This window comes from Bombina bombina, chromosome 2 (assembly GCF_027579735.1).
Source record: "Bombina bombina isolate aBomBom1 chromosome 2, aBomBom1.pri, whole genome shotgun sequence".
Classification (NCBI taxonomy): domain Eukaryota; kingdom Metazoa; phylum Chordata; class Amphibia; order Anura; family Bombinatoridae; genus Bombina; species Bombina bombina.
This window is the reverse complement of record NC_069500.1, coordinates 159,204,023-159,223,098: the sequence shown is the minus strand read 5'-3', so window position 1 is coordinate 159,223,098 and position 19,076 is coordinate 159,204,023. Positions and strand designations below refer to the sequence as shown.

Sequence of the window (19,076 nt, the reverse complement as noted above, 5' to 3'; positions counted from 1 at the left end):
TGAATCAGGAGGTCCTTCCTCAGAGGTAGTCTCCAAGGTGGGAGAGATGACATCTCCACTAGGTCTGCAAACCAGATCCTGCACGGCCACGCAGGGGCTATTAGAATCACTGACGCCCTCTCCTGTTTAATACGAGCAATGACTCGTGGAAGGAGAGCAAACGGAGGAAACACGTATGCCAACCTAAAAACCCAAGGAACCGCCAGAGCATCTATTAGAAGGGCCTGCGGATCTCTTGACCATGAACCGTACCTTGGAAGCTTGGCGTTCTGAAGGGACGCCATCAAATCTAACTCCGGCGCCCCCCAATTGAGGACTAAGCAGGAAAACACCTCCGGATAGTGTTCTCACTTCCCGGGATGAAAATCTGCCTGTTTAGAAAATCCGCTTCCCAGTTGTCTACTCCTAGAATGTGGATGGCAGATAGACAGCAACTGTGGGTCTCTGCCCACTGAAGAATCCGAGTAACCTCCTTCATGGCTAAGGAACTCCAAGTTACTCCCTGGTGATTGATGTAAGCCACAGAGGTTATGTTGTCTGACTGGAACCTGATAAACTGGGCTGAGGACAACTGAGGCCAAGCCAATAGAGCATTGTAAATCGCCCTCAACTCCAAGATGTAGATGGGAATAGCAGACTCCTCCCGAGTCCAGAGGCCCTGAGCTTTTAACGAGTTCCAGACTGCTCCCAAACCCAGCAGGCTGGCGTCCGTGGTCACGATCACCCAGGAAGGTCTCCAAAAGCATTTGCCCTGAGAAATCCACCACGGGATAGATTCCCTTCACGACTGATCTAACTATTCTCTGAGATAGATCCGCATGGTCGCCATTCCATTGTCTGAGCATGCACAACTGGAGAGCTCTCAAATGGACTCGAGCAAAAGGAATGATGTCCATGAAAGCCACCATCAGACTGATTACCTCCATACATTGAGCCACTGAAGGATGAGCAGTAGCCTGAAGAGAGGCAAGAGGAAATGATTTTGTTTTTCCTGATCTCTGTCAGAAAAATCTTCATCAATAGAAAATCTATTATGGTCCCTAAGAACACTACTCTTGTAGCAGGGGAAAGGGAGCTTTTTCCAGATTCACATTCCATCCGTGGGAACAAAGAAAAGACAATATCTCTCTGTGAGATTTTGCTTGTTGAAAAGATGGCGCCTGAACCAATAGGTTGTCCAGGTAGGGTGCCACAGCAATTCCACGAGAACGGATCACTGCCAAAAGAGCCCCCAGAACCTTTGAAAAAAATGATGGTAGCCGTGCCTAGACCAAATGGTAGGGCCACGAACTGGAAAATGTTTGTCGAGAAAGGCAAATCTCAGGAATAATCCTACCTTGAATTTCATCCAAGGAAGTCTCTACTTGAAGAGAATCAGACAAGGTGTTGAATCAATAAGATTCCGCACAAGTCACAGTGGCAATACACACTGCAGGTTGCCATTGGAGACCTTGATAAACAAAAAAAATTTCAAATACGCTTCCTGCTTTTTGTCAATCCAATGCTTAAAAGAGCAGCTATCCTCAAACGAATAGTGGTTCTCTTTGCCAGAGAGGAAATGGCCCCTTCAACTTTGGGTACAGTATACCAAGTGTCTGAGTCCTCAACAGGAAACATTTTCTTAAAAATAGGAAATGGGGGGAAAAGATACCCCTGGTTTCTTCTATTCCAGTGAGATAATCTCCTTAGCACGGTCTGGCACAGGTTCATCATAGAAACTATTATTAAGTTTACTAGATTTCTTAGGAGTGACAACGACAGGGGTATCGGACTCATCTAAAGTAGCTAAAACCTTGATTAACAATACACAAAGGTGTTCAAGCTTAAATCTGAAGGACACCACCTCAGTCTCAGAAGAAGGAATTATACTGTCCAAATCTGAGATTTCACCCTCAGAAAGTCCTGATGTATCTTCCTCATCAGACTTATGAGACAGGGCAACTTGGGAAGCAGAACCGAGGACAGTTACCTTAGTTTCTGAATTTCTAGATGTCCTCTTGCGTTTTCCCTGTAATATGGGAATGGCAGCTAATGTTGCAGATAACGCTGAAGATACATTGGCAGCAATTTCTGTGTTTAAATAAACTCCACTAGTAGTTATAGAGGAGCCGCAGGGCACTGCATGTGACACCATTGAGGTTTGGGACGTAGCAGGAGAAAGCTGAGGTATTATTTTAAGAGCATCATCCTAAGAGACATTAGGCTTAAAAAATGTTATCCTTATTTTGCAAGGTTTTCTTGACACATGAAGAAAAAAAAATTGCATAGGAGCTGCAATTTGTGCAAGCAGGCTCTTGCTCCATATCAGACATGTGAAACAGTAAATAAATTTGTATAGATAAGTTTCAAAGATTTTAATATTCAATGAAAATAAGCCAAGGAAAAAACAATTTATGTAAGAACTTACCTGATAAATTAATTTCTTTCATATTGGCAAGAGTCCATGAGCTAGTGACGTATGGGATATACAATCCTACCAGGAGAGGCAAAGTTTCCCAAACCTCAAAATGCCTATAAATACACCCCTTGCCACACCCACAATTCAGTTTAACGAATAGCCAAGTAGTGGGGTGATAAAGAAAGGAGTAAAAAGCATCAAAAAAGGAATTTGGAAATAATTGTGCTTTATACAAAAAAATCATAACCACCATAAAAAAGGGTGGGCCTCATGGATTCTTACCAATATGAAAGAAATGAATCAGCTAAGTTCTTACATAAATTATGTTTTCTTTCATGTAATTGGCAAGAGTCCATGGGCTAGTGACGTATGGGATAGCAATACCCAAGATGTGGAACTCCACGCAAGAGTCACTAGAGAGGGAGGGATAAAATAAAAACAGCCATTTTCCGCTGAAGAAAATTAGTCCACAACCCAAAATATAAGTTTATTCTCATAAATGAAAGGAAAAAACTTAAAACATAAGCAGAAGAATCAAACTGAAACAGCTGCCTGAAGAACTTTTCTACCAAAAACTGCTTCCGAAGAAGCAAATACATCAAAAAGGTTGAATTTAGTAGATGTATGCAAAGAGGACCAAGTCGCCGCTTTGCAAATCTGATCAACTGAAGCTTCATTCTTAAAAGTCCACGAAGTGGAGACTGATCTAGTAGAATGAGCTGTAATTCTCTGAGGCGGGGCTTGACCCAACTCTAAATAAGCTTGATGAATCAAAAGCTTTAACCGCGATGCCAAGGAAATGGCAGAAGCCTTCTGACCTTTCCGAGGACCAGAAAAGATAACAAATAGACTAGAAGTCTTCTGAAATCTTTAGTAACTTCAACATATTTCAAAGCTCTTACCACATCCAAAGAATGTAAGGATCTCTCCATAGAATTCTTAAGATTAGGGCACAAGGAAGGGACAACAATTTCTCTATTAATATTGTTAGAATTCACAACCTTAGGTAAGAATTTAAATAAAGTCTGCAAAACCGCCTTATCCTAATGAAAAATCAGAAAAGGAGATTCACAAGAAAGAGCAGATAATTCAGAAACTCTTCTAGCAGAAGAGATGGCCAAAAGGAACAACACTTTCCAAGAAAGTAGTTTAATGTCCAAAGAATGCATAGGCTCAAATGGAGGAGTCTGTAAAGCCTTCAAAACCAAATTAAGACTCCAAGGAGGACAGGCTTGATACGAACCAAAGCCTGTACAAAACAGTGAATATCAGGAAGCTTAACAATCGTTCTGTGAAATAAAACAGAAAGAGCAGAGATTTGTCCCCTTCAAGGAACTTGCAGACAAACCCTTATCCAAACCATCCTGAAGAAACTGTACAATTCTAGGAATTCTAAAAGAATGCCAAGAGAATTTATGAGAAGAACACCATGAAATATAAGTCTTCCAAACTCGATAATAAATCTTTCTAGAAACAGATTTATGAGCCTGAAAAACATAGTAAATCACTGAGTCAGAGAAATCTCTATGACTAAGCACTAAGCGTTCAATTTCTATACCTTCAAATTTAATGATTTGAGATCCTGATGGAAAAACGGACCTTGAGACAGAAGGTCCGGCCTTAATGGAAGTGGCCAAGGTTGGCAACTGGACATCCGAACAAGATCCGCATACCAAAACCTGTGAGGCCATGCTGGAGCCACCAGCAACACAAACGATTGCTCCACGATGATTTTGGAGATCACTCTTGGAAGAAGAAGAAGAAGAGGCGGGAAAATATAAAAAGGTTGATAACAGGTACCTGGGAAGTTTCTGAACAACCTGAGAAAACACATCTGGATGGAGGGACCACTCCCCCGGATGTAAAGTCTGGCGGCTGAGATAATCCGCTTCCCAATTGTCTATACCTGGGATATGAACCGCAGAAATTAGACAGGAGCTGGATTCCGCCCAAGCAAGTATCCGGGATACTTCCTTCATAGCTTGGAGACTGTGAGTCCCACCCTGATGATTGACATATGCCACAGCTGTGATATTGTCTGTCTGAAAACAAATGAACGGTTCTCTCTTCAACAGAGGCCAAATCTGAAGAGCCCTGAGAATCGCACAGAGTTCCAAAATATTGATTGGTAATCTCGCTTCTTGAGATTTCCAAACCCCTTGTGCTGTCAGAGATCCCCAAACAGCTCCCCAACCTGAAAGACTCGCATCTGTTGTGATCACATTCCAGGTTGGACGAACAAAAGAGGCCCCTAGAACTAAACAATGGTGATTTAACCACCAAGTCAGAGATAGTCGAACATTGGGATTTAAGGATATTAATTGTGATATCCTTGTATAATCCCTGCACCATTGGTTCAGCATACAAAGCTGGAGAGGTCTCATATGAAAACGAGCAAAGGGGATCGCGTCCCATGCTGCAGTCATGAGACCTAAAACTTCCATGCACATACAGTAGCTACTGAAGGAAATGATTGAAACTGAAGGTTCCGACAGGCTGCAACCAATTTTAGAATGTCTCTTGTCTGTTAGAGACAGAGTCATGGACACTGAATATATCTGGAAACCTAAAAAGGTGACCCTTGTCTAAGGAATCAAATTACTTTTTGGTAAATTGATCCTCCAACCATGTTTTCGAAATAACACTAGTTGATTTGTGTGAGATTCTGCAGAATGTAAAGACTGAGCTAGTACCCAGATATTGTCTAAATAAGGAAACACCGCAATAGCCCGCTCTCCGATTACAGAGAGTAGGGCACCGAGCACCTTTGAAAAGATTCTTGGAGCTGTCGCTAGGCCAAAAGGCAGAGCGACAAATTGGTAATACTTGTTTAGAAAAGAGAATCTCAGAAACTTATAATGATCTGGATGAATCCGAATATGAAGATATGCATCCTGTAAGTCTATTGTGGACATATAATGCCTGTGCTGAACAAAAGGCAGAATAGTCCTTATAGTCACCATTTTGAAAGTTGGTAGAAATTCAAAATCTGCTTTAATGTGGATAAATTAAATTGTGTAAAATTAAATAAGGTATGAAAGTGATGTTACATAGTATAATCAGCATGTGTATCACAGTGATTTTCTATGGGTTAATGATTTCATGTGTGTCATTGCATTGGGAGTGTATAACTTATTTTTTTGGCAGTAATTTGATGAGGTTGTAATTATGTTGAATTGTGTATGTGTGTATATGTGTGTGTGTGTGTGTGTGTGTGTGTGTGTGTGTGTGTGTATGTGTATGTGTATGTGTATGTGTATGTGTATGTGTATGTATATATATATATATATATATATATATATATATATATATATATATATATATATATATTTCTCTTGTTAAGTGTATCCAGTCCACGGATCATCCATTACTTGTGGGATATTCTCCTTCCCAACAGGAAGTTGCAAGAGGATCACCCACAGCAGAGCTGCTATATAGCTCCTCCCCTCACTGCCATATCCAGTCATTCTCTTGCAACGCTCAACAAAGATGGACGTAGTAAGAGGAGAGTGGTGTATTATAGTTAGTTTTTTAACTTCAATCAAAAGTTTGTTATTTTTAAATGGTACCGGAGTGTACTGTTTCATCTCAGGCAGCATTAGAAGAAGAATCTGCCTGTGATTTCTATGATCTTAGCAGAAGTAACCAAGATCCATTGCTGTTCTCACATATTCTGAGGAGTGAGGTAACTTCAGAGAGGGAATGGCGTGCAGGTTTTCCTGCAATAAGGTATGTGCAGTTAATATTTTTCTAGGGATGGAATTTGCTAGAAAATGCTGCTGATACCGGATTAATGTAAGTAAAGCCTTAAATGCAGTGATAGCGACTGGTATCGGGCTTATTAATAGAGATACATACTCTTATAAAAGTGTAATATAAAACGTTTGCTGGCATGTTTAACCGTTTTTATATAAGTTTGGTGACAAAACTTATTGGGGCCTAGTTTTTTTCCACATGGCTGGTTTGATTTTTGCCTAGAAACAGTTCCTGAGGCTTTCCACTGTTGCAATATGAGTGGGAAGGGCCTATTTTAGTGCTTTTCTGTGCAGCTAAAAATACTGACAGAGACATTCAGCTTCTTCCTGCATGATCCAGGACATCTCTGAAGGGCTCAAAAGGCTTCAAAGTCGTGTTTGAGGAGGGTAACAATCACAGTAGACTGTGGAAGTTGTTGTGACTGTTTAAAAAACTTTTTTGTCATTTATTATTCTGTTTATGTTATTAAGGGGTTAATCATCAATTTGCAAGTGGGTGCAATGCTCTGCTGACTTGTTACATACACTGTAAAAATTTTGTTAGTGTAACTGCCTTTTTTCACTGTTATTTCAAATTTTGTCAAAATGCGTTTCTCTCAAAGGCACAGTAACGTTTTTTATATTGCTTGTTAACTTGCTTTAAAGTGTTTTCCAAGCTTGCTAGTCTCATTGCTAGTCTGTACAAACATGTCTGAAACAGAGGATACTTGTTCATTATGTTTAAAAGCCATGGTGGAGCCCCATAGGAGAATGTGTACTAAATGTATTGATTTCACCTTAAACAGTAAAGATCAGTCTTTATCTATAAAAGAATTGTCACCAGAGGGGTCTGTCGAGGGGGAAGTTATGCCGACTAACTCTCCCCACGTGTCGGACCCTTCGCCTCCCGCTCAAGGGACGCACGCTAATATGGCGCCAAGTACATCAGGGACGCCCATAGCGATTACTTTGCAGGACATGGCTGCATTCATGAATAATACCCTGTCAGAGGTATTATCCAGATTGCCTGAATTGAGAGGCAAGAGCGATAGCTCTGGGGTTAGACGAGATACAGAGCGCGTAGATGCTGTAAGAGCCATGTCTGATACTGCGTCACAATATGCAGAACCTGAGGACGGAGAGCTTCAGTCTGTGGGTGACGTCTCTGAATCGGGGAGACCTGATTCAGAGATTTCTAATTTTAAATTTAAGCTTGAGAACCTCCGTGTATTGCTTGGGGAGGTATTAGCTGCTCTGAATGACTGTTACACAATTGCAGTGCCAGAGAAATTGTGTAGGCTGGATAAATACTATGCAGTGCCGGTGAGTACTGATGTTTTTCCAATACCTAAAAGGCTTACAGAAATTATTAGTAAGGAGTGGGATAGGCCCGGTGTGCCCTTTTCCCCACCTCCTATATTTAGAAAAATGTTTCCAATAGATGCCACTACACAGGACTTATGGCAGACTGTCCCTAAGGTGGAGGGAGCAGTTTCTACTTTAGCAAAGCGTACCACTATCCCGGTTGAGGACAGTTGTGCTTTTTCAGATCCAATGGATAAAAAAATTAGAGGGTTACCTTAAGAAAATGTTTATTTAACAATGTTTTATTTTACAGCCCCTTGCATGCATTGCGCCTGTCACTGCTGCGGCGGCGTTCTGGTTTGAGGCCCTGGAAGAGGCCATCCATACAGCTCCATTGACTGAAATTGTTGACAAGCTTAGAACTCTTAAGCTAGCTAACTCATTTGTTTCTGATGCCATTGTTCATTTGACTAAACTAACGGCTAAGAATTCCGGATTCGCCATCCAAGCGCGTAGGGCGATATGGCTCAAATCCTGGTCAGCTGATGTGACTTCAAAGTTTAAATTACTCAACATTCCTTTCAAGGGGCAGACCTTATTCGGGCCTGGTTTGAAAGAAATTATTGCTGACATTACTGGGGGTAAGGGTCAAACCCTTCCTCAGGACAGGGCCAAATCAAAGACCAAACAGTCTAATTTTCGTGCCTTTCGAAATTTCAAGGCAGGTGCAGCATCAACTTCCTCTGCTTCAAAACAAGAGGGAACTTTTGCTCAATCCAAGCAGGCCTGGAAACCTAACCAGTCCTGGAACAAGGGCAAGCAGGCCAGAAAGCCTGCTGCTGCCTCTAAGACAGCATGAAGGAGCGGCCCCCTATCCGACAACGGATCTAGTAGGGGGCAGACTCTCTCTCTTCGCCCAGGCGTGGGCAAGAGATGTTCAGGATCCCTGGGCGTTGGAGATCATATCTCAGGGATATCTTCTGGACTTCAAAGCTTCTCCTCCACAAGGGAGATTTCACCTTTCAAGATTATCTGCAAACCAGATAAAGGAAGAGGCATTCCTAAGCTGCGTACAAGATCTCCTTGTAATGGGAGTGATCCATCCAGTTCCGCGGACGGAACAAGGACAGGGGTTTTATTCAAATCTATTTGTGGTTCCCAAAAAAGACCAATTTTGGATTTAAAGATCCTAAACAAATTCCTCAGAGTTCCGTCATTCAAGATGGAAACTATTCAAACCATTTTACCCATGATCCAAGAGGGTCAGTACATGACCACAGTGGACTTAAAGGATGCCTACCTTCACATTCCGATTCACAAGAATCATCATCAGTTCCTGAGGTTTGCCTTTCTAGACAGGCATTACCAATTTGTAGCTCTTCCATTCGGGTTGGCTACAGCCCCAAGAATTTTTACAAAGGTTCTGGGCTCACTTCTGGCGGTCCTAAGACCGGGAGGCATAGCGGTGGCTCCTTACCTGGACGATATCCTGATACAGGCGTCAAGCTTTCAAATTGCCAAATCTCATACAGAGATAGTTCTGGCATTCCTGAGGTCGCATGGGTGGAAAGTGAACGAAGAAAAGAGTTCTCTATCTCCTCTCACGAGGGTTTCCTTTCTAGGGACTCTAATAGATTCTGTAGAAATGAAAATTTACCTGACGGAGTCTAGGTTATCAAAACTTCTAAATGCTTGCCGTGTTCTTCACTCCATTCCGCGCCCCACGGTGGCTCAGTGCATGGAAGTAATCGGCTTAATGGTAGCGGCGATGGACATAGTGCCATTCGCGCGCCTGCATCTCAGACCGCTGCAATTATGCATGCTCAGTCAATGGAATGGGGATTACACAGATTTGTCCCCTCTACTAAATCTGGATCAGGAAACCAGAGATTCTCTTCTCTGGTGGTTATCTCGGGCCCATCTGTCCAAGGGTATGACCTTTCGCAGACCAGATTGGACAATTGTAACAACAGATGCCAGCCTTCTAGGTTGGGGTGCAGTCTGGAACTCCCTGAAGGCTCAGGGTTCATGGACTCAGGAGGAGAAACTCCTCCCAATAAATATTCTGGAGTTAAGAGCAATATTCAATGCTCTTCTGGCTTGGCCTCAGCTAGCAACACTGAGGTTCATCAGATTTCAGTCGGACAACATCACGACTGTGGCTTACATCAGCCATCAAGGGGGAACCAGGAGTTCCCTAGCGATGTCAGAAGTCTCCAAGATAATTCGCTGGGCAGAGACTCACTCTTGCCACCTGTCAGCGATCCATATCCCAGGTGTAGAGAACTGGGAGGCAGATTTTCTAAGTCGTCAGACTTTTCATCCGGGGGAATGGGAACTCCATCCGGAGGTGTTTGCTCAATTGGTTCTCCGTTGGGGCAAACCAGAATTGGATCTCATGGCGTCTCGCCAGAACGCCAAGCTTCCTTGTTACGGATCCAGGTCCAGGGACCCAGAAGCGGCACTGATAGATGCTCTAGCAGCGCCTTGGTTCTTCAACCTGGCTTATGTGTTTCCACCGTTTCCTCTGCTCCCTCGTCTGATTGCCAAAATCAAACAGGAAAGAGCATCAGTGATATTGATAGCGCCTGCGTGGCCACGCAGGACCTGGTATGCAGACCTAGTGGACATGTCATCCTTTCCACCATGGACTCTGCCTCTGAGACAAGACCTTCTAATACAAGGTCCTTTCAATCATCCGAATCTACTTTCTCTGAGACTGACTTCATGGAGATTGAACGATTGATCCTATCAAAGCGTGGCTTCTCCAAGTCAGTAATCGATACCTTAATACAGGCACGAAAGCCTGTCACCAGGAAAATTTACCACAAGATATGGCGTAAATATTTTCATTGGTGTGAATCCAAGAATTACTCATGGAGTAGGGTTAGGATTCCTAGGATATTGTCCTTCCTCCAAGAGGGTTTGGACAAAGGATTATCAGCTAGTTCTTTAAAGGGACAGATTTCTGCTCTGTCTATTCTTTTACACAAGCGTCTGGCAGAAGTTCCAGACGTTCAGGCATTTTGTCAGGCTTTAGTTAGAATTAAGCCTGTGTTTAAACCTGTTGCTCCTCCATGGAGTTTAAACTTGGTTCTTAAAGTTCTTCAAGGGGTTCCGTTTGAACCCCTTCATTCTATTGATATCAAACTTCTTTCATGGAAAGTTCTTTTTCTGATGGCTATTTCCTCGGCTCGAAGAGTCTCGGAGTTATCTGCCTTACATTGTGATTCTCCTTATCTGATCTTTCATTCAGATAAAGTTGTTCTGCGTACAAAACCTGGGTTTTTACCTAAGGTGGTTTCTGACAAGAATATCAATCAAGAGATTGCTGTTCCATCATTATGTCCTAATCCTTCTTCAAAGAAGGAACGTCTTTTGCATAATCTAGACGTAGTCCGTGCCTTGAAGTTTTACTTACAGGCTACTAAAGATTTTCGCCAAACATCTAACCTGTTTGTTGTTTACTCTGGACAGAGGAGAGGTCAGAAGGCCTCGGCAACCTCTCTTTCTTTTGGCTTCGGAGTATAATCCGTTTAGCCTACGAGACTGCTGGACAGCAGCCTCCTGAAAGGATTACAGCTCATTCTACTAGAGCTGTGGCTTCCACCTGGGCCTTTAAAAATGAGGCCTCTGTTGAACAGATTTGCAAGGCTGCAACTTGGTCTTCGCTTCATACTTTTTCCAAATTTTCCAAATTTGATATTTTTGCTTCTTCGGAGGCTGTTTTTGGGAGAAAGGTTCTACAGGCAGTGGTTCCTTCCGTTTAAGTTCCTGCCTTGTCCCTCCCATCATCCGTGTACTTTAGCTTTGGTATTGGTATCCCACAAGTAATGGATGATCCGTGGACTGGATACACTTAACAAGAGAAAAACAGAATTTATGCTTACCTGATAAATTACTTTCTCCAACGGTGTGTCCGGTCCACGGCGTCATCCTTACTTGTGGGATATTCTCTTCCCCAACAGGAAATGGCAAAGAGTCCCAGCAAAGCTGGCCATATAGTCCCGCCTAGGCTCCGCCCACCCCAGTCATTCGACCGACGGACAGGAGGAAATATATATAGGAGAAACCATATGGTACCGTGGTGACTGTAGTTAGAGAAAATAATTCATCAGACCTGATTAAAAAACCAGGGCGGGCCGTGGACCGGACACACCGTTGGAGAAAGTAATTTATCAGGTAAGCATAAATTCTGTTTTCTCCAACATTGGTGTGTCCGGTCCACGGCGTCATCCTTACTTGTGGGAACCAATACCAAAGCTTTAGGACACGGATGAAGGGAGGGAGCAAATCAGGTTACCTAAACGGAAGGCACCACAGCTTGCAAAACCTTTCTCCCAAAAATAGCCTCCGAAGAAGCAAAAGTATCAAATTTGTAAAATTTGGCAAAAGTGTGCAGTGAAGACCAAGTCGCTGCCTTACATATCTGGTCAACAGAAGCCTCGTTCTTGAAGGCCCATGTGGAAGCCACAGCCCTAGTGGAGTGAGCTGTGATTCTTTCAGGAGGCTGCCGTCCGGCAGTCTCATAAGCCAATCGGATGATGCTTTTAAGCCAAAAGGAAAGAGAGGTAGCAGTCGCTTTTTGACCTCTCCTTTTACCAGAATAAACAACAAACAAGGAAGATGTTTGTCTGAAATCTTTAGTAGCCTCTAAATAGAATTTTAGAGCACGGACTACGTCCAAATTGTGTAACAAACGTTCCTTCTTTGAAACTGGATTCGGACACAAAGAAGGTACAACTATCTCCTGGTTAATATTTTTGTTAGAAACAACTTTAGGAAGAAAACCAGGCTTAGTACGCAAAACCACCTTATCTGCATGGAACACCAGATAGGGCGGAGAACACTGCAGAGCAGATAACTCTGAAACTCTTCTAGCAGAAGAAATAGCAACTAAAAACAAAACTTTCCAAGATAGTAACTTAATATCTATGGAATGTAAAGGTTCAAACGGAACCCCTTGAAGAACTGAAAGAACTAGATTTAGACTCCAGGGAGGAGTCAGAGGTCTGTAAACAGGCTTGATCCTAACCAGAGCCTGAACAAATGCTTGAACATCTGGTACAGCTGCCAGTCTTTTGTGCAGTAAAACAGATAAAGCAGAGATCTGTCCCTTTAGAGAACTTGCAGATAATCCTTTCTCCAAACCTTCTTGTAGAAAGGATAGAATCTTAGGAATTTTTATCTTGTTCCATGGAAATCCTTTGGATTCACACCAACAGATATATTTTTTCCATATTTTATGGTAAATTTTTCTAGTTACAGGCTTTCTAGCCTGAATCAGAGTATCTATTACAGAATCAGAAAACCCACGCTTTGATAAAATCAAGCGTTCAATCTCCAAGCCGTCAGTTGGAGGGAAACCAGATTCGGATGTTCGAATGGACCCTGAACAAGAAGGTCCTGTCTCAAAGGTACCTTCCATGGTGGAGCCGATGACATATTCACCAGGTCTGCATACCAAGTCCTGCGTGGCCACGCAGGAGCTATCAAGATCACCGAGGCCCTCTCCTGATTGATCCTGGCTACCAGCCTGGGAATGAGAGGAAACGGTGGGAATACATAAGCTAGGTTGAAGGTCCAAGGTGCTACTAGTGCATCTACTAGGGTCGCCTTGGGATCCCTGGATCTGGACCCGTAGCAAGGAACCTTGAAGTTCTGACGAGACGCCATCAGATCCATGTCTGGAATGCCCCATAATTGAGTTATTTGGGCAAAGATTTCCGGATGGAGTTCCCACTCCCCTGGATGGAATGTCTGACGACTCAGAAATTCCGCTTCCCAATTTTCCACTCCTGGGATGTGGATCGCAGACAAGTGGCAGGAGTGATCCTCCGCCCATTGAATTATTTTGGTCACTTCTTTCATCGCCAGGGAACTCCTTGTTCCCCCCTGATGATTGATATATGCAACGATAGAAGAATAAAAACTACATTAAAACACCAAAAAACTCTTAACCATCTCCGTGGAGATGTTGCCTGTGCAACGGCAAAGAGAATGACTGGGGTGGGCGGAGCCTAGGAGGGACTATATGGCCAGCTTTGCTGGGACTCTTTGCCATTTCCTGTTGGGGAAGAGAATATCCCACAAGTAAGGATGACGCCGTGGACCGGACACACCAATGTTGGAGAAACATAATTTATGCTTACCTGATTAATTTATTTCTCTTGTAGTGTATCCAGTCCACGGCCCGCCCTGTCCTTTTAAGGCAGGTCTAAATTTTAATTAAACTACAGTCACCACTGCATCCTATGGTTTCTCCTTTCTCGGCTTGTTTCGGTCGAATGACTGGATATGGCAGTGAGGGGAGGAGCTATATAGCAGCTCTGCTGTGGGTGATCCTCTTGCAACTTCCTGTTGGGAAGGAGAATATCCCACAAGTAATGGATGATCCGTGGACTGGATACACTACAAGAGAAATAAATTTATCAGGTAAGCATAAATTATGTTATATATATATATATATATATATATATATATATATATATATATATATATATATATATATATATATATATATGTGTATGTATGTGTGTATATGCATGTGTGTATATGCATGTATGTATGTGTGTGTGTGTGTGTGAGAATGTGTATATGTGTGTATATGTATGTATGTGTGACCAAATTTATCCAAATAAGTACATTAGTGCATAAGTACATTAGTTCATTATACTTCATATTTCATGTAAAGTTACATAAAAATTGTGTTTGTGGGTTGCTCTGCATTAAAATGCAGGGCCTATTTAAATAAGTGTGCAGGGCTGGTGGGGGCCTCACAAATTTGTTATGCCCAGGGCCCCACAAATGCTAAGGGTGACCCTGACGGGGAAACAAGCTCCAAATCCCACAGGAGCACCATAGTTCAGGATTCCCCCCTCCCTGGTAAGACTCAGGGAGGGGGGAAATAATTTTAGTTTAGTTTTTTTTAGTACCCCAATACAGCCCCTATCCCTCACTAAAGCCCCTATCCACTCACTGCAGCCTCTACCCACCTTCTACAGCCCCTATCATCCTACTGCAGCCCCTACCCCCTCACTACAGCACCTATCCCCCTATAGCCTCTGTCTACCTTCTACAGCCCCCATCCCCCCACTACAGTCCCTATTCCCCCACAACAGCACCTTTTTCCTTACTATAACCCCTATACCCCCAATACAGCCCCTGTCCCCTCACTACAGCCCCTGTCCCCTCACTACAGCCCCCGTCCCCTCACTACAGCCCCCGTCCCCTCACTACAGCCCCCGTCCCCTCACTACAGCCCCCGTCCCCTCACTACAGCCCCCGTCCCCTCACTACAGCCCCCGTCCCCTCACTACAGCCCCCGTCCCCTCACTACAGCCCCCGTCCCCTCACTACAGCCCCCGTCCCCTCACTACAGCCCCCGTCCCCTCACTACAGCCCCCGTCCCCTCACTACAGCCCCCGTCCCCTCACTACAGCCCCCGTCCCCTCACTACAGCCCCCGTCCCCTCACTACAGCCCCTATCTTCTCACTACAGCCTCTATTTTCTCACTACAGCCTCTATTTTCTCACTACAGCCTCTATTTTCTCACTACAGCCCCTATCTTCTCACAACAGCCTCTACCCACCTTCTACAGCCCCTATCCTCCTACTACAGCCCCTCAGTACAGCCTCTATCCCCCCACAACAGCCTCTATACCTCACTGCAGTCCCTATCCCCTCACTACAGCCCCTATCACCCCACTACAGCTATCACTATCAGGCAGCCTGTAGATTCTGGAATCTGAGTGATTCCAGCAGGTAAAGGGCTGAATATGCTTGAATCACTTAGATTTCAGTATGTACTGGCTGCCTGGACATGATAGGATTGTGATTGCTAATAGGCTGAATGGGTGTGTCTGAGTGTGTCTTTGAGTGTGCCTATCTGTGTGTCTTTGAGTGTGCCTGTCTGTGTCTCTTAGTGTGTATGTCTCTGAATGGGTCTGTCTAAATGTGTGTCTTTGTGTGTGCCTGTCTGTGTGTATGAATGTGCCTATCTGTGTGCCTGAGCGTGTGTTTGTGCCCGATTGTGTGTGTGTTCCTAATTTTCATTTTGAAGTAGGAAGTGACTGACTTTATAAAATTGCTACATGGTACTTAGTATTAGATAGTTATACACACACTCACCAACAAACACTCAGGGTCTGTTCATTGGTCTTCATTAGTGACATATTTAACATAGGGATTATCTGCAGAGCCCTGGTGTTTGATAAAATTTCTTTCAACTATAAAGAAAAGTTTGAGAATTTTCCTCTCTTTCTCAGGTCTGAAGCAATACCTGAGGAAGAAAGGAAAACTTTTTTTCGAAAACTTGTCTTTTAAAGTGAAGGTCCATGTTGAGGAATTAGTGCCCGGTTTTTAATAAACCTATTAAAAACCAGGACACTTTAATTCATCAAAATTGACATTTCACTGTTTTCTTCAAAAACTTACCTTTTTATCCTGAATGCCGCTCCAGCGATTCCTTCTGGCCGTCGGAAGCCTCTGCAGACGTCAGAAATGACGAATCAGGCTTCCTCCAATCACAGCTTCCCCCCCTGGGGGAATCTTGGCCTGATGCAACGCTGTGATTGGAGGAAGCCGGATTCGTCATTTTGGACCCGCGAAGACGGCTTGCAACGGGCGGAGGAAGTGCTGTAGCGGCTTTCAGGATTAAAAGGTAAGTTTTTGAAGAAAACAGTGAAATGTCAATTTTGATGAATTAAAGTGCCCTTGTTTTTAATAGGTTTATTAAAAACCGGGCACTAATTTATTAAAATGGACATTCACTTTAAGTATTAGTTTAGTACAATAAAAAGGTATCATTGCATACTGCATTACTCTGGTATTTTGGAATCTTATTTATACTGTATGTATAAATGTGGTGTGATTTAGTGATGACAATTATTAGTGCCCCCCCCCCCCCAGTTTTGACTGTGGTATCTTATGTGCCCCCCTATATATTATTCCTAGAGTCGCCACTGAAGCTGAATATCGATTTGGTTATACAGGTAGCCCTCAGTTTACGCCGGGGTTAGGTTCCAGAAGGAATGGTTGTAAATCGAAACCATTGTAAATTGAAACCCAGTTTATAATGTAAGTCAATGGGAAGTGAGGGAGTTAGGTTCCAGGCCCCTCTCAAAATTGTCAAGTAACACCTAATACATTATTTTTAAAGCTTTGAAATGAAGACTTTAAAGCATTATAAACCTAATAAAATAATCACACAACACAGAATATATAATTAAACTAAGTTAAATGAACAAAAACATTTGCTAAACAGCATTATAAACCTAATAAAATAATCACACAACACAGACTTTACTTGCATTTTTCTGCAAACAGTTCTTTCTATGCATTCCAATCTGGACTGATTCATAGACAGGAAGGTCTTGTTCCTTTGAAATCTGATCGATAGCTCAGGTCTGGCTAAACTGATTCATTTCAGCTTGCTTGGCTTTGCTGCAACTCAAGCGGACAGCTCCACCTACTGGCTATTTTAATAAATGCACTGCTTCTCAATAGCAGTCACATGACTGGAAAAAAAGGTTGTTATTCTGAAACGGTGTAAATTGAACCGTTGTAAAACGAGGGCCACCTGTATCTGGTAAAGTATTAGAGGTTGCTAAATACAGGTAATATTCAAATCAAAAGGTATTTAGTAATTATAATCAAATGGCAGGTCTAAAAGAACAAATTGTATTTTAACCTTGTGTTTTATAGTCCTATACAGTGTTAAGCTTGTCTGTTTGCAAAGTAATTTATCTTTGCAAATATATAAATATATTTTAGAATTTGTCTTAACTGTAGGTAACTAAGAATGTAATTCAGCTTAGATAAATTGGCATAGGAGTATGGTTGTTGGCACAAATAATATATACAATTTCTGATGTTTTAAATTGGAATTATATAAAATAAATTGTGGCTATATAGCAGATTGTACTGTTTGAATGTTAGTGGTTCAGATTCTGGTATCTTATGGTATTTTAAATGCAACTCTGATTTGAGATACTATTGTGAATAAAGCAATTTTTATGATCTTTGCATGTATAGTATTGATTCATATCTGGTTTCCTACAAATATATTTCAATGCGTCTATAAATTTAAACTAATAAAAAGTACCTTGCACATAGTATGCAGCTGATTAATAAAGTACCTTACACATAGTATGCAGCTGATTAATAAAATACCTTACACATAGTATGCAGCTGATTAATAAAGTACCTGACACATTATGCAGCTGATTAATAATGTACCTTACACATAATATACAGCTGTCTAATAAAGTACCTTACACATAATATGCAGCTGATTAATAATGTACCTTACACATAAACTGTCTAAAGTATTTTACACAAACTGCAGCCGTCTAATTAATCAACTGCATATTATTTGTAAGGTACTTTATTAAAGTACCTTACACAAAATATGCAGCTGAATAATAAAGTACCTTACACATAGTATGCAGCTGATTAATAAAGTACCTTACACATAGTATGCAGCTGATTAATAAAGTACCTTACACATAGTATGCAGCTGATTAATAAAGTACCTGACACATTATGCAGCTGATTAATAATGTACCTTACACATAATATACAGCTGATTAATAATGGACCTTACACATAATATGCAGCTGATTAATAATGTACCTTACACATAAACTGCAGCTGTCTAAAGTACCTTACACAAACTGCAGCCGTCTAATTAATCAACTGCATATTATTTGTAAGGTACTTTATTAAAGTACCTTACACAAAATATGCAGCTGATTAATAAAGTACCTTACACAAAATATGCAGCTGATTAATAAAGTACCTTACACATAATATACAGCTGATTAATAATGTACCTTACACATAAACTGCAGCTGTCTAAAGTACCTTACACAAACTGCAGCCGTCTAATTAATCAACTGCATATTATTTGTAAGGTACTTTATTAAAGTACCTTACACAAAATATGCAGCTGATTAATAAAGTACCTTACACAAAATATGCAGCTGATTAATAAAGTACCTTACACATAATATACAGCTGATTAATAAAGTACCTTACACAAACTGCAGCTGTCTAAAGTACCTTACACAAACTGCAGCTGTCTAAAGTACCTTACACAAACTGCAGCCGTCTAATAAAGTACCTTACGCATAATATACAGCTGATTGAATAAAGTATCTTACACATAATATATAGCTGTCTAATAAAGTATCTTACAATATTAGACGGCTGCATATTATGTGTAAGGATTTTTAGATAAAAGTTGCTGTTATGGCTATGCTGTACACCAACTTGTATACCTTCTGATAGCTAGTGGTCTATGTGGGAGATGTTGTTACTTACCAAAGGAGTGCCCACTCCACTAATCTTACCCAGAACGCAGTCCTGATAATGTAGTAGAAAGCCCATCCTGTACTCTAACAGAAGAGGATATACTGATGGAGTACATCTTCAAGGCCAGGCAGGAGGCTAAAGGGACTTTCCAAGTGACCACAACTCCCACAAGGAGATTTACTTTTCACAGCCAGTACTCTCCTAAATCCCTCTCTTCTATGAGCTATCCATTGAGGAAATAATGTGGGATTAATATCCCTGTAAATCTTCAAGAAATCCTGAACACCTCTATCATTGCCTTCTCATTTGATGAGGCAAAGAAC

General features: G+C 41.9%; 1 protein-coding gene across 4 annotated transcripts in view; it reads right to left on the bottom strand.

Moving 5' to 3' along the window:
• Nucleotides 1–19,076, bottom strand: part of KIF2A (kinesin family member 2A) — a 530,440-nt gene that overhangs the window by 310,140 nt on the left and 201,224 nt on the right. The window lies entirely within an intron of this gene.